This window comes from Cynocephalus volans, chromosome 15 (assembly GCF_027409185.1).
Source record: "Cynocephalus volans isolate mCynVol1 chromosome 15, mCynVol1.pri, whole genome shotgun sequence".
In the NCBI taxonomy this organism is placed as follows: domain Eukaryota; kingdom Metazoa; phylum Chordata; class Mammalia; order Dermoptera; family Cynocephalidae; genus Cynocephalus; species Cynocephalus volans.
Genome location: NC_084474.1, coordinates 2,205,259 through 2,231,967, shown reverse-complemented (window position 1 = coordinate 2,231,967; position 26,709 = coordinate 2,205,259).

Genomic DNA, 26,709 nt, shown 5'->3' with positions numbered 1-26,709 from the left:
CTTGAACATTCATGGAAATTTCAATAAAATAATAAAAAGATTGTTAATCTGCATAAAGAAAAAGAGTAAGAATGCAGAAGATAGAATATTAATGTTGTCAACCATGATTTGGTAGTTGGGGGGGGTGGGGGAAGAAAGAAAGTAAGAAAAACTGTTGTATCCCATTTCCTGGAACATTCATGGAAATTTCATTATAATCATGAAAAATTGTTAATCGGCATAACGAAAAAGAGTGAGAATGCAGAAGATAGAATATTAATGCTGTCAACCATGATTTGGAAGCTGGGGGGTGTGGGGGAAGAAAGAAAGTAAGAAAAACTGTTGTATCCCATTTCCTGGAACATTCATGGAAATTTCAATAAAATAATAAAAAGATTGTTAATGTGCATTAAGAAAAAGTGTAAGAATGCAGAAGATAGAATATTAATGGTGTCAAGCATGATTTGAAAGCTGGGGGGGTAGGGGGATTAAAGAAAGAAAGAAAAACTGTTGTATCCCATTTCCTTGAACATTCATGGAAATTTCAACAAAATAATAAAAAGATTGTTAATGTGCATAAAGAAAAAGAGTAAGAATTCAGAAGATAGAATATTAATGGTGTCAAGCATGATTTGAAAGCTGGGGTGGTAGGGGGATTAAAGAAAGAAAGAAAAACTGTTGTATCCCATTTCCTTGAACATTCATGGAAATTTCAACAAAATAATAAAAAGATTGTTAATCTGCATAAAGAAAAAGAGTAAGAATGCAGAAGATAGAATATTAATGTTGTCAACCATGATTTGGTAGTTGGGGGGGGTGGGGGAAGAAAGAAAGTAAGAAAAACTGTTGTATCCCATTTCCTGGAACATTCATGGAAATTTCATTATAATCATGAAAAATTGTTAATCGGCATAACGAAAAAGAGTGAGAATGCAGAAGATAGAATATTAATGTTATCAACCATGATGAGAAAGCGGGGGGGGGTGGTGGGGGATTAAAAAAAGAAAGAAAAACTGTTGTATCCCATTTCCTGCAACATTCATGGAAATTACAACAAAATAATAAAAAGATTGTTAATCTGCATAAAGGAAAAGAATAAGAATGCAGAAGATATTATATTAATGTTGTCAATCATGATTTGGAAGCTGGGGGTGGTGGGGGATAAAAGAAAGAAAGAAAAACTGTTGTATCCCATTTCCTTGAACATTCATGGAAATTTCAATAAAATAATAAAAAGATTGTTAATCTGCATAAAGAAAAAGTGTAAGAATGCAGAAGATTCAATATTAATGTTGCCAACCATGATTTGGAAGCTGGGGGGTGGTGGGGGATAAAAGAAAGAAAGAAAAACTGTTGTATCCCATTACCCTGAACATTCATGGAAATTTCAATAAAATAATAAAAGATTGTTAATCTGCATGAAGAAAAAGAGTTAGAATGCAGAAGATAGAATATTAATGTTGTCAACCATGATTTGGAAGATGGGGGGGTGGGGGATGAAAGAAAGAAAAAAACTGTTGTATCCCATTTCCTTGAACATTCATGGAAATTTCAATAAAATAATAAAAAGATTGTTAATCTGCATAAAGAAAAGGAGTAAGAATGCAGAAGATATAATATTAATGGTGTCAAGCATGATTTGAAAGCTGGGGTGGTGGAGGATTAAAGAAAGAAAGAAAAACTGCTGTATCCCATTTCCTTGAACATTCATGGGAATTTCAATAAAATAATAAAAAGATTGTTAATCTGAATAAAGAAATAGAGTAAGAATGCAGAAGATAGAATATTAATGGTGTCAAGCATGATGTGAAAGCTGGGGTAGTGGGGGATTCAAGAAAGAAAGAAGAACTGCTGTATCCCATTTCCATGAACATTCATGGAAATTTCAATAAAATAATTAAAAGATTGTTAATCTGAATAAAGAAAAAGAGTAAGAATACAGAAGATAGAATATTAATGTTGTCAACCATGATTTGGAAGCTAGGGGTTGGGGGATAAAAGAAAGAAAGTAGAACTGCTGTATCCCATTTCCTTTAACGTTCATGGAAATTTAAATAAAATCATGAAAAGATAGTTAATCTGCATAACGAAAAAGAGTAAGAATGCAGAAGATAGAATATTAATGTTGTCAACCATGATTTGGAAGCTGGGGGGGTTGGGGGAATAAAGAAAGTAAGAAAAACTGTTGTATCCCATTTCCTTGAACATTCATGGAAATTTCAACAAAATAATAAAAAGATTGTTAATCTGCATAAAGAAAAAGAGTAAGAATGCAGAAGATAGAATATTAATGTTGTCAACCATGATTTGGAAGCGAGGGGGGTGGGGGATAAAAGAAAGAAAGAAAAACTGTTGTATCCCATTTCCTTGAACATTCATGGAAATTTTAATAAAATAGTAAAAAGATAGTTAATCTGCATAAAGAAAAAGAGTAAGAATGCAGAAGATAGAATATTAATGTTGTCAACCATGATTTGGAAGCTAGGGGGGTGGGGGATAAAAGAAAGAAAGAAAAACTGTTGTATCCCATTTCCTTGAACTTTCATGGAAATTTTAATAAAATAATAAAAAGATTGTTAATCTGCATAGAGAAAAAGTGTAAGAAAGTAGACGATAGAATATTAATGGTGTCAACCATGATTTGGAAGCTAGGGGTGGTGGGGGACAAAAGGAAGAAAGAAAAACTGTTGTATCCCATTTCCTTGAACATTCATGGAAATTTCAATAAAATAATAAAAAGATTGTTAATCTGCATAAAGAAAAAGAGTAAGAATGCAGAAGATAGAATATTAATGTTGTCAACCATGATTTGGTAGTTGGGGGGGGTGGGGGAAGAAAGAAAGTAAGAAAAACTGTTGTATCCCATTTCCTGGAACATTCATGGAAATTTCATTATAATCATGAAAAATTGTTAATCGGCATAACGAAAAAGAGTGAGAATGCAGAAGATAGAATATTAATGCTGTCAACCATGATTTGGAAGCTGGGGGGTGTGGGGGAAGAAAGAAAGTAAGAAAAACTGTTGTATCCCATTTCCTGGAACATTCATGGAAATTTCAATAAAATAATAAAAAGATTGTTAATGTGCATTAAGAAAAAGTGTAAGAATGCAGAAGATAGAATATTAATGGTGTCAAGCATGATTTGAAAGCTGGGGGGGTAGGGGGATTAAAGAAAGAAAGAAAAACTGTTGTATCCCATTTCCTTGAACATTCATGGAAATTTCAACAAAATAATAAAAAGATTGTTAATGTGCATAAAGAAAAAGAGTAAGAATTCAGAAGATAGAATATTAATGGTGTCAAGCATGATTTGAAAGCTGGGGTGGTAGGGGGATTAAAGAAAGAAAGAAAAACTGTTGTATCCCATTTCCTTGAACATTCATGGAAATTTCAACAAAATAATAAAAAGATTGTTAATCTGCATAAAGAAAAAGAGTAAGAATGCAGAAGATAGAATATTAATGTTGTCAACCATGATTTGGTAGTTGGGGGGGGTGGGGGAAGAAAGAAAGTAAGAAAAACTGTTGTATCCCATTTCCTGGAACATTCATGGAAATTTCATTATAATCATGAAAAATTGTTAATCGGCATAACGAAAAAGAGTGAGAATGCAGAAGATAGAATATTAATGTTATCAACCATGATGAGAAAGCGGGGGGGGGTGGTGGGGGATTAAAAAAAGAAAGAAAAACTGTTGTATCCCATTTCCTGCAACATTCATGGAAATTTAAACAAAATAATAAAAAGATTGTTAATCTGCATAAAGGAAAAGAATAAGAATGCAGAAGATTGTATATTAATGTTGTCAAGCATGATTTGGAAGCTGGGGGTGCTGGGGGATAAAAGAGAGAAAGAAAAACTGTTGTATCCCATTTCCTTGAACATTCATGGAAATTTCAATAAAATAATAAAAAGATTGTTAATCTGCATAAAGAAAAAGTGTAAGAATGCAGAAGATTCAATATTAATGTTGTCAACCATGATTTGGAAGATGGGGGGGGTGTGGATGAAAGAAAGAAAAAAACTGTTGTATCCCATTTCCTTGAACATTCATGGAAATTTCAATAAAATAATAAAAAGTTTGTTAATCTGCATAAAGAAAAAGAGTAAGAATGCAGAAGATAGAATATTAATGGTGTCAAGCATGATTTGAAAGCTGGGGTGGTGGGGGATTAAAGAAAGAAAGAAAAACTGCTGTATCCCATTTCCTTGAACATTCATGGGAATTTCAATAAAATAATAAAAAGATTGTTAATCTGAATAAAGAAAAAGAGTAAGAATGCAGAAGATAGAATATTAATGTTGTCAACCATGATTTGGAAGCTAGGGGGGTGGGGGATAAACGAAAGAAAGAAAAACTTTTGTATCCCATTTCCTTTAACATTCATGGAAATTTAAATAAAATCATGAAAAGATTGTTAATCTGCATAACGAAAAAGAGTAAGAATGCAGAAGATAGAATATTAATGTTGTCAACCATGATTTGGAAGCTGGGGGGGGGTGGGGGAATAAAGAAAGTAAGAAAAACTGTTGTATCCCATTTCCTTGAACATTCATGGAAATTTCAACAAAATAATAAAAAGATTGTTAATCTGCATAAAGAAAAAGAGTAAGAATGCAGAAGATAGAATATTAATGTTGTCAAATATGATTTGGAAGCTGGGGGGGTGGAGGATAAAAGAAAGAGAGAAAAACTGTTGTATCCCATTTCCTTGAACATTCATGGAAATTTCAATATAATAGTAAAAAGATAGTTAATCTGCATAAAGAAAAAGAGTAAGAATGCAGAAGATAGAATATTAATGTTGTCAACCATGATTTGGAATCTAGGGGGGGTGGGGGATAAAAGAAAGAAAGAAAAACTGTTGTATCCCATTTCCTTGAACAATCATGGAAATTTTAATAAAATAATAAAAAGATTGTTAATCTGCATAGAGAAAAAGTGTAAGAAAGTAGACGATAGAATATTAATGGTGTCAACCATGATTTGGAACGTAGGGGTGTAGGGGGATTAAAGAAAGAAAGAAAAACTGTTGTATCCCATTTCCTTGAACATTCATGGAAATTTCAATAAAATAATAAAAAGATTGTTAATGTGCATTAAGAAAAAGTGTAAGAATGCAGAAGATAGAATATTAATGGTGCCAAGAATGATTTGAAAGCTGGGGGTGTAGGGGGATTAAAGAAAGAAAGAAAAACTGTTGTATCCCATTTCCTTGAACATTCATGGAAATTTCAACAAAATAATAAAAAGATTGTTAATGTGCATAAAGAAAAAGAGTAAGAATTCAGAAGATAGAATATTAATGGTGTCAAGCATGATTTGAAAGCTGGGGTGGTAGGGGGAATAAAGAAAGAAAGAAAAACTGTTGTATCCCATTTCCTTGAACATTCATGGAAATTTCAACAAAATAATAAAAAGATTGTTAATCTGCATAAAGAAAAAGAGCAAGAATGCAGAAGATAGAATATTAATGTTCTCAACCATGATTTGGTAGTTGGGGGGGTGGGGGAAGAAAGAAAGTAAGAAAAACTGTTGTATCCCATTTCCTGGAACATTCATGGAAATTTCATTATAATCATGAAAAATTGTTAATCGGCATAACGAAAAAGATTAAGAATGCAGAAGATAGAATATTAATGCTGTCAAGCATTATTTGGAAGCTGGGGGGTGTGGGGGAAGAAAGAAAGTAAGAAAAACTGTTGTATCCCATTTCCTGGAACATTCATGGTAATATCAATAAAATAATAAAAAGATTGTTAATCTGCATAAAGAAAAAGAGTAAGAATGCAGAAGATAGAACATTAATGTAGTCAACCATGATTTGTAAGCTGGGGGGCGTGGGGGATAAAAGAAAGAAAGAAAAACTGTTGTATCCCATATCCTTGAACATTCATGGAAATTTAAATAAAATAATAAAACGATTGTGAATCTGCATAAAGAAAACGAGTAAGAATGCAGAAGATAGAATATTAATGTTGTCAACCATGATTTGGAAGCTGGGGGGATTGGGGGAAGAAAGAAAGTAAGAAAAACAGTTGTATCCCATTTCCTTGAACTTTCATGGAAATTTCAACAAAATAATAAAAAGATTGTTAATGTGCATAAAGAAAAAGAGTAAGAATGCAGAAGATACAATATTAATGTTGTCAAGCATGATTTGGAAGATGGGGGTGTCGGGGGATGAAAGAAAGAAAGAAAAAGTGTTGTATCCCATTTCCTTGAACATTCATGGTAATATCAATAAAATAATAAAAAGATTGTGAATCTGCATAAAGAAAAAGAGTAAGAATGCAGAAGATAGAATATTAATGTTGTCAACCATGATTTGGAAGCTGGTGGGGGTGGGGGATAAAAGAAAGAAAGAAACACTGTTGTATCCCATTTCCTGGAACATTCATGGAAATTTCAATAAAATCATAAAAAGATTGTTAATCTGCATAACGAAAAAGAGTGAGAATGCAGAAGATAGAATATTAATGTTATCAACCATGATGAGAAAGCGGGGGGGGGGTGGGGGATTAAAAAAAGAAAGAAAAACTGTTGTATCCCATTTCCTGCAACATTCATGGAAATTTAAACAAAATAATAAAAAGATTGTTAATCTGCATAAAGGAAAAGAATAAGAATGCAGAAGATAGTATATTAATGTTGTCAAGCATGATTTGGAAGCTGGGGGTGCTGGGGGATAAAAGAAAGAAAGAAAAACTGTTGTATCCCATTTCCTTGAACATTCATGGAAATTTCAATAAAATAATAAAAAGATTGTTAATCTGCATAAAGAAAAAGTGTAAGAATGCAGAAGATTCAATATTAATGTTGTCAACCATGATTTGGAAGATGGGGGGGGTGGGGATGAAAGAAAGAAAAAAACTGTTGTATCCCATTTCCTTGAACATTCATGGAAATTTCAATAAAATAATAAAAAGATTGTTAATCTGCATAAAGAAAAAGAGTAAGAATGCAGAAGATAGAATATTAATGGTGTCAAGCATGATTTGAAAGCTGGGGTGGTGGGGGATTAAAGAAAGAAAGAAAAACTGCTGTATCCCATTTCCTTGAACATTCATGGGAATTTCAATAAAATAATAAAAAGATTGTTAATCTGAATAAAGAAAAAGAGTAAGAATGCAGAAGATAGAATATTAATGTTGTCAACCATGATTTGGAAGCTAGGGGGGTGGGGGATAAACGAAAGAAAGAAAAACTTTTGTATCCCATTTCCTTTAACATTCATGGAAATTTAAATAAAATCATGAAAAGATTGTTAATCTGCATAACGAAAAAGAGTAAGAATGCAGAAGATAGAATATTAATGTTGTCAACCATGATTTGGAAGCTGGGGGGGGTGGGGGAATAAAGAAAGTAAGAAAAACTGTTGTATCCCATTTCCTTGAACATTCATGGAAATTTCAACAAAATAATAAAAAGATTGTTAATCTGCATAAAGAAAAAGAGTAAGAATGCAGAAGATAGAATATTAATGTTGTCAAATATGATTTGGAAGCTGGGGGGGTGGAGGATAAAGAAAGAGACAAAAACTGTTGTATCCCATTTCCTTGAACATTCATGGAAATTTCAATATAATAGTAAAAAGATAGTTAATCTGCATAAAGAAAAAGAGTAAGAATGCAGAAGATAGAATATTAATGTTGTCAACCATGATTTGGAAGCTAGGGGGGGTGGGGGATAAAAGAAAGAAAGAAAAACTGTTGTATCCCATTTCCTTGAACAATCATGGAAATTTTAATAAAATAATAAAAAGATTGTTAATCTGCATAGAGAAAAAGTGTAAGAAAGTAGACGATAGAATATTAATGGTGTCAACCATGATTTGGAAGGTAGGGGTGGTGGGGGACAAAAGGAAGAAAGAAAAACTGTTGTATCCCATTTCCTTGAACATTCATGGAAATTTCAATAAAATCATGAAAAGATTGTTAATCTGCATAACGAAAAAGTGTAAGAATGCAGAAGATAGAATATTAATGTTGTCAACCATGATTTGGAAGCTGGGGGGGGTGGGGGATAAAAGAAAGAAAGAAAAACTGTTGTATCCCATTTCCTGGAACATTCATGGAAATTTCAATAAAATCATAAAAAGATTGTTAATCTGCATAACGAAAAAGAGTAAGAATGCAGAAGATAGAATATTAATGTTATCAACCATGATGAGAAAGCGGGGGGGTGGGGGATTAAAAAAAGAAAGAAAAACTGTTGTATCCCATTTCCTGCAACATTCATGGAAATTACAACAAAATAATAAAAAGATTGTTAATCTGCATAAAGGAAAAGAATAAGAATGCAGAAGATATTATATTAATGTTGTCAATCATGATTTGGAAGCTGGGGGTGGTGGGGGATAAAAGAAAGAAAGAAAAACTGTTGTATCCCATTTCCTTGAACATTCATGGAAATTTCAATAAAATAATAAAAAGATTGTTAATCTGCATAAAGAAAAAGTGTAAGAATGCAGAAGATTCAATATTAATGTTGCCAACCATGATTTGGAAGCTGGGGGGTGGTGGGGGATAAAAGAAAGAAAGAAAAACTGTTGTATCCCATTACCCTGAACATTCATGGAAATTTCAATAAAATAATAAAAGATTGTTAATCTGCATGAAGAAAAAGAGTTAGAATGCAGAAGATAGAATATTAATGTTGTCAACCATGATTTGGAAGATGGGGGGGTGGGGGATGAAAGAAAGAAAAAAACTGTTGTATCCCATTTCCTTGAACATTCATGGAAATTTCAATAAAATAATAAAAAGATTGTTAATCTGCATAAAGAAAAGGAGTAAGAATGCAGAAGATATAATATTAATGGTGTCAAGCATGATTTGAAAGCTGGGGTGGTGGAGGATTAAAGAAAGAAAGAAAAACTGCTGTATCCCATTTCCTTGAACATTCATGGGAATTTCAATAAAATAATAAAAAGATTGTTAATCTGAATAAAGAAATAGAGTAAGAATGCAGAAGATAGAATATTAATGGTGTCAAGCATGATGTGAAAGCTGGGGTAGTGGGGGATTCAAGAAAGAAAGAAGAACTGCTGTATCCCATTTCCATGAACATTCATGGAAATTTCAATAAAATAATTAAAAGATTGTTAATCTGAATAAAGAAAAAGAGTAAGAATACAGAAGATAGAATATTAATGTGGTCAACCATGATTTGGAAGCTAGGGGTTGGGGGATAAAAGAAAGAAAGTAGAACTGCTGTATCCCATTTCCTTTAACATTCATGGAAATTTAAATAAAATCATGAAAAGATAGTTAATCTGCATAACGAAAAAGAGTAAGAATGCAGAAGATAGAATATTAATGTTGTCAACCATGATTTGGAAGCTGGGGGGGGTGGGGGAATAAAGAAAGTAAGAAAAACTGTTGTATCCCATTTCCTTGAACATTCATGGAAATTTCAACAAAATATAAAAAGATTGTTAATCTGCATAAAGAAAAAGAGTAAGAATGCAGAAGATAGAATATTAATGTTGTCAACCATGATTTGGAAGCTAGGGGGGTGGGGGATAAAAGAAAGAAAGAAAAACTGTTGTATCCCATTTCCTTGAACATTCATGGAAATTTTAATAAAATAGTAAAAAGATAGTTAATCTGCATAAAGAAAAAGAGTAAGAATGCAGAAGATAGAATATTAATGTTGTCAACCATGATTTGGAAGCTAGGGGGGTGGGGGATAAAAGAAAGAAAGAAAAACTGTTGTATCCCATTTCCTTGAACATTCATGGAAATTTTAATAAAATAATAAAAAGATTGTTAATCTGCATAGAGAAAAAGTGTAAGAAAGTAGACGATAGAATATTAATGGTGTCAACCATGATTTGGTAGTTGGGGGGGGTGGGGGAAGAAAGAAAGTAAGAAAAACTGTTGTATCCCATTTCCTGGAACATTCATGGAAATTTCATTATAATCATGAAAAGATTGTTAATCGGCATAACGAAAAAGATTAAGAATGCAGAAGATAGAATATTAATGCTGTCAACCATGATTTGGAAGCTGGGGGGTGTGGGGGAAGAAAGAAAGTAAGAAAAACTGTTGTATCCCATTTCCTGGAACATTCATGGAAATTTCAATAAAATAATAAAAAGATTGTTAATGTGCATTAAGAAAAAGTGTAAGAATGCAGAAGATAGAATATTAATGGTGTCAAGCAAGATTTGAAAGCTGGGGGGGTAGGGGGATTAAAGAAAGAAAGAAAAACTGTTGTATCCCATTTCCTTGAACATTCATGGAAATTTCAACAAAATAATAAAAAGATTGTTAATGTGCATAAAGAAAAAGAGTAAGAATTCAGAAGATAGAATATTAATGGTGTCAAGCATGATTTGAAAGCTGGGGTGGTAGGGGGATTAAAGAAAGAAAGAAAAACTGTTGTATCCCATTTCCTTGAACATTCATGGAAATTTCAACAAAATAATAAAAAGATTGTTAATCTGCATAAAGAAAAAGAGTAAGAATGCAGAAGATAGAATATTAATGTTGTCAACCATGATTTGGTAGTTGGGGGGGGTGGGGGAAGAAAGAAAGTAAGAAAAACTGTTGTATCCCATTTCCTGGAACATTCATGGAAATTTCATTATAATCATGAAAAATTGTTAATCGGCATAACGAAAAAGATTAAGAATGCAGAAGATAGAATATTAATGCTGTCAAGCATGATTTGGAAGCTGGGGGGTGTGGGGGAAGAAAGAAAGTAAGAAAAACTGTTGTATCCCATTTCCTGGAACATTCATGGAAATTTCAATAAAATCATAAAAAGATTGTTAATCTGCATAACGAAAAAGAGTAAGAATGCAGAAGATAGAATATTAATGTTATCAACCATGATGAGAAAGCGGGGGGGGTGGGGGATTAAAAAAAGAAAGAAAAACTGTTGTATCCCATTTCCTGCAACATTCATGGAAATTTCAACAAAATAATAAAAAGATTTTTAATCTGCATAAAGGAAAAGAATAAGAATGCAGAAGATAGTATATTAATGTTGTCAAGCATGATTTGGAAGCTCGGGGTGCTGGGGGATAAAAGAAAGAAAGAAAAACTGTTGTATCCCATTTCCTTGAACATTCATGGAAATTTCAATAAAATAATAAAAAGATTGTTAATCTGCATAAAGAAAAAGTGTAAAAATGCAGAAGATTCAATATTAATGTTGTCAACCATGATTTGGAAGATGGGGGGGTGGGGGATGAAAGAAAGAAAAAAACTGTTGTATCCCATTTCCTTGAACATTCATGGAAATTTCAATAAAATAATAAAAAGATTGTTAATCTGCATAAAGAAAAAGAGTAAGAATGAAGAAGATAGAATATTAATGGTGTCAAGCATGATTTGAAAGCTGGGGTGGTGGGGGATTAAAGAAAGAAAGAAAAACTGCTGTATCCCATTTCCTTGAACATTCATGGGAATTTCAATAAAATAATAAAAAGATTGTTAATCTGAATAAAGAAAAAGAGTAAGAATGCAGAAGATAGAATATTAATGTTGTCAACCATGATTTGGAAGCTAGGGGGGTGGGGGATAAACGAAAGAAAGAAAAACTTTTGTATCCCATTTCCTTTAACATTCATGGAAATTTAAATAAAATCATGAAAAGATTGTTAATCTGCATAACGAAAAAGAGTAAGAATGCAGAAGATAGAATATTAATGTTGTCAACCATGATTTGGAAGCTGGGGGGGGGTGGGGGAATAAAGAAAGTAAGAAAAACTGTTGTATCCCATTTCCTTGAACATTCATGGAAATTTCAACAAAATAATAAAAAGATTGTTAATCTGCATAAAGAAAAAGAGTAAGAATGCAGAAGATAGAATATTAATGTTGTCAAATATGATTTGGAAGCTGGGGGTGTGGAGGATAAAAGAAAGAGAGAAAAACTGTTGTATCCCATTTCCTTGAACATTCATGGAAATTTCAATATAATAGTAAAAAGATAGTTAATCTGCATAAAGAAAAAGAGTAAGAATGCAGAAGATAGAATATTAATGTTGTCAAACATGATTTGGAACCTAGGGGTGGTGGGGGATAAAAGAAAGAAAGAAAAACTGTTGTATCCCATTTCCTTGAACATTCATGGAAATTTCAATAAAATAATAAAAAGATTGTTAATCTGCATAGAGAAAAAGTGTAAGAAAGTAGACGATAGAATATTAATGGTGTCAACCATGATTTGGAAGCTAGGGGTGGTGGGGGACAAAAGGAAGAAAGAAAAACTGTTGTATCCCATTTCCTTGAACATTCATGGAAATTTCAATAAAATAATAAAAAGATTGTTAATCTGCATAAAGAAAAAGAGTAAGAATGCAGAAGATAGAATATTAATGTTGTCAACCATGATTTGGTAGTTGGGGGGGGTGGGGGAAGAAAGAAAGTAAGAAAAACTGTTGTATCCCATTTCCTGGAACATTCATGGAAATTTCAATAAAATAATAAAAAGATTGTTAATGTGCATTAAGAAAAAGTGTAAGAATGCAGAAGATAGAATATTAATGGTGTCAAGCATGATTTGAAAGCTGGGGGGGTAGGGGGATTAAAGAAAGAAAGAAAAACTGTTGTATCCCATTTCCTTGAACATTCATGGAAATTTCAACAAAATAATAAAAAGATTGTTAATGTGCATAAAGAAAAAGAGTAAGAATTCAGAAGATAGAATATTAATGGTGTCAAGCATGATTTGAAAGCTGGGGTGGTAGGGGGATTAAAGAAAGAAAGAAAAACTGTTGTATCCCATTTCCTTGAACATTCATGGAAATTTCAACAAAATAATAAAAAGATTGTTAATCTGCATAAAGAAAATGAGTAAGAATGCAGAAGATAGAATATTAATGTTGTCAACCATGATTTGGTAGTTGGGGGGGTGGGGGAAGAAAGAAAGAAAGAAAAACTGTTGTATCCCATTTCCTGGAACATTCATGGAAATTTCATTATAATCATGAAAAATTGTTAATCGGCATAACGAAAAAGATTAAGAATGCAGAAGATAGAATAGTAATGCTGTCAAGCATGATTTGGAAGCTGGGGGGTGTGGGGGAAGAAAGAAAGTAAGAAAAACTGTTGTATCCCATTTCCTGGAACATTCATGGAAATTTCAATAAAATAATAAAAAGATTGTTAATGTGCATAAAGAAAAAGAGTAAGAATGCAGAAGATAGAATATTAATGGTGTCAAGCATGATTTGAAAGCTGGGGGGGGTAGGGGGATTAAAGAAAGAAAGAAAAACTGTTGTATCCCATTTCCTTGAACATTCATGGTAATATCAATAAAATAATAAAAAGATTGTGAATCTGCATAAAGGAAAAGTGTAAGAATGCAGAAGATAGAACATTAATGTAGTCAACCATGATTTGTAAGCTGGGGGTCGTGGGGGATAGAAGAAAGAAAGAAAAACTGTTGTATCCCATTTCCTTGAACATTCATGGAAATTTAAATAAAATAATAAAACGATTGTGAATCTGCATAAAGAAAAAGAGTAAGAATGCAGAAGATAGAATATTAATGTTGTCAACCATGATTTGGAAGCTGGGGGGTGTGGGGGAAGAAAGAAAGTAAGAGAAACTGTTGTATCCCATTTCCTGGAACATTCACGGAAATTTCAATAAAATAATAAAAGATTGTTAATCTGCATAAAGAAAAAGAGTAAGAATGCAGAAGATAGAATATTAATGTTGTCAACCATGATTTGTAAGCTGGGGGTCGTGGGGGATAGAAGAAAGAAAGAAAAACTGTTGTATCCCATTTCCTTGTACATTCACGGAAATTTCAATAAAATAATAAAAGATTGTTAATCTGCATAAAGAAAAAGAGTAAGAATGCAGAAGATAGAATATTAATGTTGTCAAACATGATTTGGAAGGTGGGGGGGATGAAAGAATGAAAGAAAAACTGTTGTATCCCATTTCCATGAATATTCATGGAAATTTCAATAAAATAATAAAAAGACTGTGAATCTGCATAAAGAAAAAGTGAAAGACTCAGAAGATAGAATATTAAGGTTGTCAACCATGATTTGGAAGCTGGGGGCGGTGGGGATGAAAGAATGAAACAAAAACTCTTGTATCCCATTTCCTTGAACAGTCATGGAAATTTCAATAAAATACTAAAAAGATTGTTAATCTGCATAAAGAAAAGGTGTAAGAATGCGGGAGATAGAATATTAATGTTGTCAACCATGATTTGGAAGGTGGGGGGGCGTGGGGGATGAAAGAAAGAAAAAAAATGTTGTATCCAATTTCCTTGAACATTCATGGAAATTTCAACAAAATAATAAAAAGATTGTTAATGTGCATAAAGAAAAAGAGTAAGAATGCAGAAGATAGAATATTAATGTTGTCAACCATGATTTGGTAGTTGGGGGGGTGGGGGAAGAAAGAAAGTAAGAAAAACTGTTGTATCCCATTTCCTGGAACATTCATGGAAATTTCATTATAATCATGAAAAATTGTTAATCGGCATAACGAAAAAGATTAAGAATGCAGAAGATAGAATATTAATGCTGTCAAGCATGATTTGGAAGCTGGGGGGTGTGGGGGAAGAAAGAAAGTAAGAAAAACTGTTGTATCCCATTTCCTGGAACATTCATGGAAATTTCAATAAAATCATAAAAAGATTGTTAATCTGCATAACGAAAAAGAGTAAGAATGCAGAAGATAGAATATTAATGTTATCAACCATGATGAGAAAGCGGGGGGGGTGGGGGATTAAAAAAAGAAAGAAAAACTGTTGTATCCCATTTCCTGCAACATTCATGGAAATTTCATCAAAATAATAAAAAGATTGTTAATCTGCATAAAGGAAAAGAATAAGAATGCAGAAGATAGTATATTAATGTTGTCAAGCATGATTTGGAAGCTCGGAGTGCTGGGGGATAAAAGAAAGAAAGAAAAACTGTTGTATCCCATTTCCTTGAACATTCATGGAAATTTCAATAAAATAATAAAAAGATTGTTAATCTGCATAAAGAAAAAGTGTAAGAATGCAGAAGATTCAATATTAATGTTGTCAACCATGATTTGGAAGATGGGGGGGGTGGGGGATGAAAGAAAGAAAAAAACTGTTGTATCCCATTTCCTTGAACATTCATGGAAATTTCAATAAAATAATAAAAAGATTGTTAATCTGCATAAAGAAAAAGAGTAAGAATGAAGAAGATAGAATATTAATGGTGTCAAGCATGATTTGAAAGCTGGGGTGGTGGGGGATTAAAGAAAGAAAGAAAAACTGCTGTATCCCATTTCCTTGAACATTCATGGGAATTTCAATAAAATAATAAAAAGATTGTTAATCTGAATAAAGAAAAAGAGTAAGAATGCAGAAGATAGAATATTAATGTTGTCAACCATGATTTGGAAGCTAGGGGGGTGGGGGATAAACGAAAGAAAGAAAAACTTTTGTATCCCATTTCCTTTAACATTCATGGAAATTTAAATAAAATCATGAAAAGATTGTTAATCTGCATAACGAAAGAGAGTAAGAATGCAGAAGATAGAATATTAATGTTGTCAACCATGATTTGGAAGCTGGGGGGGGTGGGGGAATAAAGAAAGTAAGAAAAACTGTTGTATCCCATTTCCTTGAACATTCATGGAAATTTCAACAAAATAATAAAAAGATTGTTAATCTGCATAAAGAAAAAGAGTAAGAATGCAGAAGATAGAATATTAATGTTGTCAAATATGATTTGGAAGCTGGGGATGTGGAGGATAAAAGAAAGAGAGAAAAACTGTTGTATCCCATTTCCTTGAACATTCATGGAAATTTCAATATAATAGTAAAAAGATAGTTCATCTGCATAAAGAAAAAGAGTAAGAATGCAGAAGATAGAATATTAATGTTGTCAAACATGATTTGGAACCTAGGGGTGGTGGGGGATAAAAGAAAGAAAAAAAACTGTTGTATCCCATTTCCTTGAACATTCATGGAAATTTCAATAAAATAATAAAAAGATTGTTAATCTGCATAGAGAAAAAGTGTAAGAAAGTTTCTGATAGAATATTAATGGTGTCAACCATGATTTGGAAGCTAGGGGTGGTGGGGGGACAAAAGGAAGAAAGAAAAACTGTTGTATCCCATTTCCTTGAACATTCATGGAAATTTCAATAAAATAATAAAAAGATTGTTAATCTGCATAAAGAAAAAGAGTAAGAATGCAGAAGATAGAATATTAATGTTGTCAACCATGATTTGGTAGTTGGGGGGGGTGGGGGAAGAAAGAAAGTAAGAAAAACTGTTGTATCCCATTTCCTGGAACATTCATGGAAATTTCAATAAAATAATAAAAAGATTGTTAATGTGCATTAAGAAAAAGTGTAAGAATGCAGAAGATAGAATATTAATGGTGTCAAGCATGATTTGAAAGCTGGGGGGGTAGGGGGATTAAAGAAAGAAAGAAAAACTGTTGTATCCCATTTCCTTGAACATTCATGGAAATTTCAACAAAATAATAAAAAGATTGTTAATGTGCATAAAGAAAAAGAGTAAGAATTCAGAAGATAGAATATTAATGGTGTCAAGCATGATTTGAAAGCTGGGGTGGTAGGGGGATTAAAGAAAGAAAGAAAAACTGTTGTATCCCATTTCCTTGAACATTCATGGAAATTTCAACAAAATAATAAAAAGATTGTTAATCTGCATAAAGAAAATGAGTAAGAATGCAGAAGATAGAATATTAATGGTGTCAAGCATGATTTGAAAGCTGGGGTGGTGGAGTATTAAAGAAAGAAAGAAAAACTGCTGTATCCCATTTCCTTGAACATTCATGGGAATTTCAATAAAATAATAAAAAGATTGTTAATCTGAATAAAGAAATAGAGTAAGAATGCAGAAGATAGAATATTAATGGTGTCAATCATGATGTGAAAGCTGGGGTAGTGGGGGATTCAAGAAAGAAAGAAGAACTGCTGTATCCCATTTCCATGAACATTCATGGAAATTTCAATAAAATAATTAAAAGATTGTTAATCTGAATAAAGAAAAAGAGTAAGAATACAGAAGATAGAATATTAATGTTGTCAACCATGATTTGGAAGCTAGGGGTTGGGGGATAAAAGAAAGAAAGTAGAACTGCTGTATCCCATTTCCTTTAACATTCATGGAAATTTAAATAAAATCATGAAAAGATAGTTAATCTGCATAACGAAAAAGAGTAAGAATGCAGAAGATAGAATATTAATGTTGTCAACCATGATTTGGAAGCTGGGGGGGGGGTGGGGGAATAAATAAAGTAAGAAAAACTGTTGTATCCCATTTCCTTGAACATTCATGGAAATTTCAACAAAATAATAAAAAGATTGTTAATCTGCATAAAGAAAAAGAGTAAGAATGCAGAAGATAGAATATTAATGTTGTCAAATATGATTTGGAAGCTGGGGGGTGGAGGATAAAAGAAAGAGAGAAAAACTGTTGTATCCCATTTCCTTGAACATTCATGGAAATTTCAATATAATAGTAAAAAGATAGTTAATCTGCATAAAGAAAAAGAGTAAGAATGCAGAAGATAGAATATTAATGTTGTCAACCATGATTTGGTAGTTGGGGGGGGTGGGGGAAGAAAGAAAGTAAGAAAAACTGTTGTATCCCATTTCCTGGAACATTCATGGAAATTTCATTATAATCATGAAAAGATTGTTAATCGGCATAACGAAAAAGATTAAGAATGCAGAAGATAGAATATTAATGCTGTCAACCATGATTTGGAAGCTGGGGGGTGTGGGGGAAGAAAGAAAGTAAGAAAAACTGTTGTATCCCATTTCCTGGAACATTCATGGAAATTTCAATAAAATAATAAAAAGATTGTTAATGTGCATTAAGAAAAAGTGTAAGAATGCAGAAGATAGAATATTAATGGTGTCAAGCATGATTTGACAGCTGGGGGGGTAGGGGGATTAAAGAAAGAAAGAAAAACTGTTGTATCCCATTTCCTTGAACATTCATGGAAATTTCAACAAAATAATAAAAAAGATTGTTAATGTGCATAAAGAAAAAGAGTAAGAATTCAGAAGATAGAATATTAATGGTGTCAAGCATGATTTGAAAGCTGGGGTGGTAGGGGGATTAAAGAAAGAAAGAAAAACTGTTGTATCCCATTTCCTTGAACATTCATGGAAATTTCAACAAAATAATAAAAAGATTGTTAATCTGCATAAAGAAAAAGAGTAAGAATGCAGAAGATAGAATATTAATGTTGTCAACCATGATTTGGTAGTTGGGGGGGGGTGGGGGAAGAAAGAAAGTAAGAAAAACTGTTGTATCCCATTTCCTGGAACATTCATGGAAATTTCATTATAATCATGAAAAATTGTTAATCGGCATAACGAAAAAGATTAAGAATGCAGAAGATAGAATATTAATGCTGTCAAGCATGATTTGGAAGCTGGGGGGTGTGGGGGAAGAAAGAAAGTAAGAAAAACTGTTGTATCCCATTTCCTGGAACATTCATGGAAATTTCAATAAAATCATAAAAAGATTGTTAATCTGCATAACGAAAAAGAGTAAGAATGCAGAAGATAGAATATTAATGTTATCAACCATGATGAGAAAGCGGGGGGGGTGGGGGATTAAAAAAAGAAAGAAAAACTGTTGTATCCCATTTCCTGCAACATTCATGGAAATTTAAACAAAATAATAAAAAGATTCTTAATCTGCATAAAGGAAAAGAATAAGAATGCAGAAGATAGTATATTAATGTTGTCAAGCATGATTTGGAAGCTCGGGGTGCTGGGGGATAAAAGAAAGAAAGAAAAACTGTTGTATCCCATTTCCTTGAACATTCATGGAAATTTCAATAAAATAATAAAAAGATTGTTAATCTGCATAAAGAAAAAGTGTAAGAATGCAGAAGATTCAATATTAATGTTGTCAACCATGATTTGGAAGATGGGGGGGTGGGGGATGAAAGAAAGAAAAAAACTGTTGTATCCCATTTCCTTGAACATTCATGGAAATTTCAATAAAATAATAAAAAGATTGTTAATCTGCATAAAGAAAAAGAGTAAGAATGAAGAAGATAGAATATTAATGGTGTCAAGCATGATTTGAAAGCTGGGGTGGTGGGGGATTAAAGAAAGAAAGAAAAACTGCTGTATCCCATTTCCTTGAACATTCATGGGAATTTCAATAAAATAATAAAAAGATTGTTAATCTGAATAAAGAAAAAGAGTAAGAATGCAGAAGATAGAATATTAATGTTGTCAACCATGATTTGGAAGCTAGGGGGGTGGGGGATAAACGAAAGAAAGAAAAACTTTTGTATCCCATTTCCTTTAACATTCATGGAAATTTAAATAAAATCATGAAAAGATTGTTAATCTGCATAACGAAAAAGAGTAAGAATGCAGAAGATACAATATTAATGTTGTCAACCATGATTTGGAAGCTGGGGGGGGGTGGGGGAATAAAGAAAGTAAGAAAAACTGTTGTATCCCATTTCCTTGAACATTCATGGAAATTTCAACAAAATAATAAAAAGATTGTTATTCTGCATAAAGAAAAAGAGTAAGAATGCAGAAGATAGAATATTAATGTTGTCAACCATTATTTGGTAGTTGGGGGGGGTGGGGGAAGAAAGAAAGTAAGAAAAACTGTTGTATCCCATTTCCTGGAACATTCATGGAAATTTCATTATAATCATGAAAAGATTGTTAATGTGCATTAAGAAAAAGTGTAAGAATGCAGAAGATAGAATATTAATGGTGTCAAGCATGATTTGAAAGCTGGGGGGGTAGGAGGATTAAAGATAGAAAGAAAAACTGTTGTATCCCATTTCCTTGAACATTCATGGAAATTTCAACAAAATAATAAAAAGATTGTTAATGTGCATAAAGAAAAAGTGTAAGAATTCAGAAGATAGAATATTAATTTTGTCAAGCATGATTTGAAAGCTGGGGTGGTAGGGGGATTAAAGAAAGAAAGAAAAACTGTTGTATCCCATTTCCTTGAACATTCATGGAAATTTCAACAAAATAATAAAAAGATTGTTAATCTGCATAAAGAAAAATAGTAAGAATGCAGAAGATAGAATATTAATGTTGTCAACCATGATTTGGTAGTTGGGGGGGGTGGGGGAAGAAAGAAAGTAAGAAAAACTGTTGTATCCCTTTTCCTGGAACATTCATGGAAATTTCATTATAATCATGAAAAATTGTTAATCGGCATAACGAAAAAGATTAAGAATGCAGAAGATAGAATATTAATGCTGTCAAGCATGATTTGGAAGCTGGGTGGTGTGGGGGAAGAAAGAATGTAAGAAAAACTGTTGTGTCCCATTTCCTGGAACATTCATGGAAATTTAAATAAAATAATAAAAAGATTGTTAATGTGCATAAAGAAAAAGAGTAAGAATGCAGAAGATAGAATATTAATGGTGTCAAGCATGATTTGAAAGCTGGGGGGGTAGGGGGATTAAAGAAAGAAAGAAAAACTGTTGTATCCCATTTCCTTGAACATTCATGGAAATTTCAATGAAATAATAAAAAGATTGTTAATCTGCATAAAGAAAAAGAGTAAGAATGCAGAAGATAGAACATTAATGTAGTCAACCATGATTTGTAAGCTGGGGGGCGTGGGGGATAAAAGAAAGAAAGAAAAACTGTTGTATCCCATTTCCTTGAACATTCATGGAAATTTAAATAAAATAATAAAACGATTGTGAATCTGCATAAAGAAAAAGAGTAAGAATGCAGAAGATAGAATATTAATGTTGTCAACCATGATTTGGAAGCTGGGGGGGTTGGGGGAAGAAAGAAAGTAAGAAAAACAGTTGTATCCCATTTCCTTGAACTTTCATGGAAATTTCAACAAAATAATAAAAAGATTGTTAATCTGCATAAAGAAAAAGAGTAAGAATGCAGAAGATACAATATTAATGTTGTCAAGCATGATTTGGAAGATGGGGGTGTCGGGGGATGAAAGAAAGAAAGAAAAAGTGTTGTATCCCATTTCCTTGAACATTCATGGTAATATCAATAAAATAATAAAAAGATTGTGAATCTGCATAAAGAAAAAGAGTAAGAATGCAGAAGATAGGATATTAATGTTGTCAACCATGATTTGGAAGCAGGGGGGGGGTGGGGGATAAAAGAAAGAAAGAAAAAGTGTTGTATCCCATTTCCTGGAACATTCATGGAAATTTCAATAAAATCATAAAAAGATTGTTAATCTGCATAACGAAAAAGAGTAAGAATGCAGAAGATAGAATATTAATGTTATCAACCATGATGAGAAAGCGGGGGGGTTGGGAGATTAAAAAAAGAAATAAAAACTGTTGTATCCCATTTCCTGCAACATTCATGGAAATTTCAACAAAATAATAAAAAGATTGTTAATCTGCATAAAGGAAAAGAATAAGAATGCAGAAGATAGTATATTAATGTTGTCAAGCATGATTTGGAAGCTGGGGGTGGTGGGGGATAAAAGAAAGAAAGAAAAACTGTTGTATCCCATTTCCTTGAACATTCATGGAAATTTCAATAAAATAATAAAAAGATTGTTAATCTGCATAAAGAAAAAGTGTAAGAATGCAGAAGATTCAATATTAATGTTGTCAACCATGATTTGGAAGCTGGGGGTTGGTGGGGGATAAAAGAAAGAAAGAAAAACTGTTGTATCCCATTACCCTGAACATTCATGGAAATTTCAATAAAATAATAAAAGATTGTTAATCTGCATAAAGAAAAAGAGTTAGAATGCAGAAGATAGAATATTAATGTTGTCAACCATGATTTGGAAGATGGGGGGGTGGGGGATGAAAGAAAGAAAAAAACTGTTGTATCCCATTTCCTTGAACATTCATGGAAATTTCAACAAAATAATAAAAAGATTGTTAATCTGAATAAAGAAATAGAGTAAGAATGCAGAAGATAGAATATTAATGGTGTCAAGCATGATGTGAAAGCTGGGGTAGTGGGGGATTAAAAAAAGAAAGAAGAACTGCTGTATCCCATTTCCATGAACATTCATGGAAATTTCAATAAAATAATTAAAAGATTGTTAATCTGAATAAAGAAAAAGAGTAAGAATACAGAAGATAGAGTATTAATGTTGTCAACCATGATTTGGAAGCTAGGGGTTGGGGGATAAAAGAAAGAAAGAAGAACTGCTGTATCCCATTTCCTTTAACATTCATGGAAATTTAAATAAAATCATGAAAAGATTGTTAATCTGCATAACGAAAAAGAGTAAGAATGCAGAAGATAGAATATTAATGTTGTCAACCATGATTTGGAAGCTGGGGGGGGTGGGGGAATAAAGAAAGTAAGAAAAACTGTTGTATCCCATTTCCTGGAACTTTCATGGAAATTTAAACAAAATAATAAAAAGATTGTTAATCTGCATAAAGAAAAAGAGTAAGAATGCAGAAGATACAATATTAATGTTGTCAAGCATGATTTGGAAGATCGGGGTGTCGGGGGATGAAAGAAAGAAAGAAAAAGTGTTGTATCCCATTTCCTTGAACATTCATGGTAATATCAATAAAATAATAAAAAGATTGTGAATCTGCATAAAGAAAAAGAGTAAGAATGCAGAAGATAGAATATTAATGTTGTCAACCATGATTTGGAAGCTGGGGGGGGGTTGGGGATAAAAGAAAGAAAGAAAAACTGTTGTATCCCATTTCCTTGAACATTCATGGAAATTTCAATAAAATAATAAAAAGATTGTTAATCTGCATAAAGAAAAAGAGTAAGAATGCAGAAGATAGAACATTAATGTAGTCAACCATGATTTGTAAGCTGGGGGGCGTGGGGGATAAAAGAAAGAAAGAAAAACTGTTGTATCCCATATCCTTGAACATTCATGGAAATTTAAATAAAATAATAAAACGATTGTGAATCTGCATAAAGAAAAAGAGTAAGAATGCAGAAGATAGAATATTAATGTTGTCAAATATGATTTGGAAGCTGGGGGGTGGAGGATAAAAGAAAGAGAGAAAAACTGTTGTATCCCATTTCCTTGAACATTCATGGAAATTTCAATATAATAGTAAAAAGATAGTTAATCTGCATAAAGAAAAAGAGTAAGAATGCAGAAGATAGAATATTAATGTTGTCAACCATGATTTGGAAGCTAGGGGGGTGGGGGATAAAAGAAAGAAAGAAAAACTGTTGTATCCCATTTCCTTGAACATTCATGGAAATTTTAATAAAATAATAAAAAGATTGTTAATCTGCATAGAGAAAAAGTGTAAGAAAGTAGACGATAGAATATTAATGGTGTCAACCATGATTTGGAAGCTAGGGGTGGTGGGGGACAAAAGGAAGAAAGAAAAACTGTTGTATCCCATTTCCTTGAACATTCATGGAAATTTCAATAAAATAATAAAAAGATTGTTAATCTGCATAAAGAAAAAGAGTAAGAATGCAGAAGATAGAATATTAATGTTGTCAACCATGATTTGGTAGTTGGGGGGGGTGGGGGAAGAAAGAAAGTAAGAAAAACTGTTGTATCCCATTTCCTGGAACATTCATGGAAATTTCATTATAATCATGAAAAGATTGTTAATCGGCATAACGAAAAAGATTAAGAATGCAGAAGATAGAATATTAATGCTGTCAACCATGATTTGGAAGCTGGGGGGTGTGGGGGAAGAAAGAAAGTAAGAAAAACTGTTGTATCCCATTTCCTGGAACATTCATGGAAATTTCAATAAAATAATAAAAAGATTGTTAATGTGCATTAAGAAAAAGTGTAAGAATGCAGAAGATAGAATATTAATGGTGTCAAGCATGATTTGACAGCTGGGGGGGTAGGGGGATTAAAGAAAGAAAGAAAAACTGTTGTATCCCATTTCCTTGAACATTCATGGAAATTTCAACAAAATAATAAAAAGATTGTTAATGTGCATAAAGAAAAAGAGTAAGAATTCAGAAGATAGAATATTAATGGTGTCAAGCATGATTTGAAAGCTGGGGTGGTAGGGGGATTAAAGAAAGAAAGAAAAACTGTTGTATCCCATTTCCTTGAACATTCATGGAAATTTCAACAAAATAATAAAAAGATTGTTAATCTGCATAAAGAAAAAGAGTAAGAATGCAGAAGATAGAATATTAATGTTGTCAACCATGATTTGGTAGTTGGGGGGGGTGGGGGATAAACGAAAGAAAGAAAAACTTTTGTATCCCATTTCCTTTAACATTCATGGAAATTTAAATAAAATCATGAAAAGATTGTTAATCTGCATAACGAAAAAGAGTAAGAATGCAGAAGATAGAATATTAATGTTGTCAACCATGATTTGGAAGCTGGGGGGGGGTGGGGGAATAAAGAAAGTAAGAAAAACTGTTGTATCCCATTTCCTTGAACATTCATGGAAATTTCAACAAAATAATAAAAAGATTGTTAATCTGCATAAAGAAAAAGAGTAAGAATGCAGAAGATAGAATATTAATGTTGTCAAATATGATTTGGAAGCTGGGGGTGTGGAGGATAAAAGAAAGAGAGAAAAACTGTTGTATCCCATTTCCTTGAACATTCATGGAAATTTCAATATAATAGTAAAAAGATAGTTAATCTGCATAAAGAAAAAGAGTAAGAATGCAGAAGATAGAATATTAATGTTGTCAAACATGATTTGGAACCTAGGGGTGGTGGGGGATAAAAGAAAGAAAGAAAAACTGTTGTATCCCATTTCCTTGAACATTCATGGAAATTTCAATAAAATAATAAAAAGATTGTTAATCTGCATAGAGAAAAAGTGTAAGAAAGTAGACGATAGAATATTAATGGTGTCAACCATGATTTGGAAGCTAGGGGTGGTGGGGGACAAAAGGAAGAAAGAAAAACTGTTGTATCCCATTTCCTTGAACATTCATGGAAATTTCAATAAAATAATAAAAAGATTGTTAATCTGCATAAAGAAAAAGAGTAAGAATGCAGAAGATAGAATATTAATGTTGTCAACCATGATTTGGTAGTTGGGGGGGGTGGGGGAAGAAAGAAAGTAAGAAAAACTGTTGTATCCCATTTCCTGGAACATTCATGGAAATTTCAATAAAATAATAAAAAGATTGTTAATGTGCATTAAGAAAAAGTGTAAGAATGCAGAAGATAGAATATTAATGGTGTCAAGCATGATTTGAAAGCTGGGGGGGTAGGGGGATTAAAGAAAGAAAGAAAAACTGTTGTATCCCATTTCCTTGAACATTCATGGAAATTTCAACAAAATAATAAAAAGATTGTTAATGTGCATAAAGAAAAAGAGTAAGAATTCAGAAGATAGAATATTAATGGTGTCAAGCATGATTTGAAAGCTGGGGTGGTAGGGGGATTAAAGAAAGAAAGAAAAACTGTTGTATCCCATTTCCTTGAACATTCATGGAAATTTCAACAAAATAATAAAAAGATTGTTAATCTGCATAAAGAAAATGAGTAAGAATGCAGAAGATAGAATATTAATGTTGTCAACCATGATTTGGTAGTTGGGGGGGTGGGGGAAGAAAGAAAGAAAGAAAAACTGTTGTATCCCATTTCCTGGAACATTCATGGAAATTTCATTATAATCATGAAAAATTGTTAATCGGCATAACGAAAAAGATTAAGAATGCAGAAGATAGAATAGTAATGCTGTCAAGCATGATTTGGAAGCTGGGGGGTGTGGGGGAAGAAAGAAAGTAAGAAAAACTGTTGTATCCCATTTCCTGGAACATTCATGGAAATTTCAATAAAATAATAAAAAGATTGTTAATGTGCATAAAGAAAAAGAGTAAGAATGCAGAAGATAGAATATTAATGGTGTCAAGCATGATTTGAAAGCTGGGGGGGGTAGGGGGATTAAAGAAAGAAAGAAAAACTGTTGTATCCCATTTCCTTGAACATTCATGGTAATATCAATAAAATAATAAAAAGATTGTGAATCTGCATAAAGGAAAAGTGTAAGAATGCAGAAGATAGAACATTAATGTAGTCAACCATGATTTGTAAGCTGGGGGTCGTGGGGGATAGAAGAAAGAAAGAAAAACTGTTGTATCCCATTTCCTTGAACATTCATGGAAATTTAAATAAAATAATAAAACGATTGTGAATCTGCATAAAGAAAAAGAGTAAGAATGCAGAAGATAGAATATTAATGTTGTCAACCATGATTTGGAAGCTGGGGGGTGTGGGGGAAGAAAGAAAGTAAGAGAAACTGTTGTATCCCATTTCCTGGAACATTCACGGAAATTTCAATAAAATAATAAAAGATTGTTAATCTGCATAAAGAAAAAGAGTAAGAATGCAGAAGATAGAATATTAATGTTGTCAACCATGATTTGTAAGCTGGGGGTCGTGGGGGATAGAAGAAAGAAAGAAAAACTGTTGTATCCCATTTCCTTGTACATTCACGGAAATTTCAATAAAATAATAAAAGATTGTTAATCTGCATAAAGAAAAAGAGTAAGAATGCAGAAGATAGAATATTAATGTTGTCAAACATGATTTGGAAGGTGGGGGGGATGAAAGAATGAAAGAAAAACTGTTGTATCCCATTTCCATGAATATTCATGGAAATTTCAATAAAATAATAAAAAGACTGTGAATCTGCATAAAGAAAAAGTGAAAGACTCAGAAGATAGAATATTAAGGTTGTCAACCATGATTTGGAAGCTGGGGGCGGTGGGGATGAAAGAATGAAACAAAAACTCTTGTATCCCATTTCCTTGAACAGTCATGGAAATTTCAATAAAATACTAAAAAGATTGTTAATCTGCATAAAGAAAAGGTGTAAGAATGCGGGAGATAGAA